Here is a 1,128-nt window from a genome sequence, read left to right as displayed (position 1 = left end):
GGGGCAGATGCTCTGACGTTAGTTAGCTTGCTGCTGGGGTCTGGCCGATTGGGACTGAGTGGGATGGGCTGGACATGCCCTGGAGTCCTCCCACGGTCCCTCTCCAGCTGGCCCACATCCTGCGTCCTTCCCCAGCCCTGATCATGCACCAGTGGGATCCCTTGGCCTGGCCTGCACCCTCTCGCAATTCGGGACCCCTCGGGGGATGTTGGAGATCCGGTTTTAGACCAATCCCGCAGGCTAGGCTGAGCGACCCCTCTGGTGCACGAATTCATGCACCAGGCCTCTAATATAGTCATAAAAAGAAATGAAATACTTATGCCAGCTACAAAATGGATGAACCTTGGGAAGATTATACTAAGAAGCCAGGCACAAAGGGTCACATATTATATGATTCCATTTATATGAAATGTCCAGAATAGGCATGTCCATAATGACAGAATGCAGATTAGTAGTTTCCAGAGGCTGCAGAGGAAGGAATGAGAAATGGCTGTTAACAGGTACAGTGTTTCTTTTTGAGGTGATGAAAACATCTTAGATAGTGGTGATGGTTACACAACTTTGTGAGTATACTAAAACCCACAAATCATACACTTTAAAAGGGTGAATTTTACCTCAATTTTTAAAAAGTAATGTGTTCATTGTATAAAATTAAAATATACAATGATATATAAAGCAAAATATGAAAATTTCCCTTTTCTACAAGCCTACTCCTCAGTATTTGATGTGTAGTCTTCTAAATGCTCGTGTGCATATATAACAAACACATTTTCAGCACAAGTAGGATCATGCTGTACCTACAGTCCTGCACCTTGTCTTCTTTGAACAGTATTACAAGGTATCATCAGTACAGCTAGATTTCTCACATTCTGTTTAACAGTATCACAATGTATGGATGAACTGGAATTGTTTTATGTCTCACATATGTCTTCATGTTCTAATGCAAGTAATTTCTTAGACTAAAGCTCCAGAAGTAAAGACTATATACATTTAAAGTTTTGATCCAATAAAAAGTGTACCAATTTAAAAGGGCATCTATATGGGGGGCGAGGGTTGGTTGGAGGTGGGCAAAGGATGGGGCAGGGGGAAAATGGGAACATCTGTAATGTCAACAATGAAAATAAAGTA

This window comes from Myotis lucifugus, unplaced genomic scaffold (genome assembly GCF_000147115.1).
Source record: "Myotis lucifugus unplaced genomic scaffold, Myoluc2.0 scaffold_2, whole genome shotgun sequence".
NCBI classification, from domain to species: Eukaryota; Metazoa; Chordata; class Mammalia; order Chiroptera; family Vespertilionidae; genus Myotis; species Myotis lucifugus.
This window is presented reverse-complemented; position numbering follows the sequence as displayed.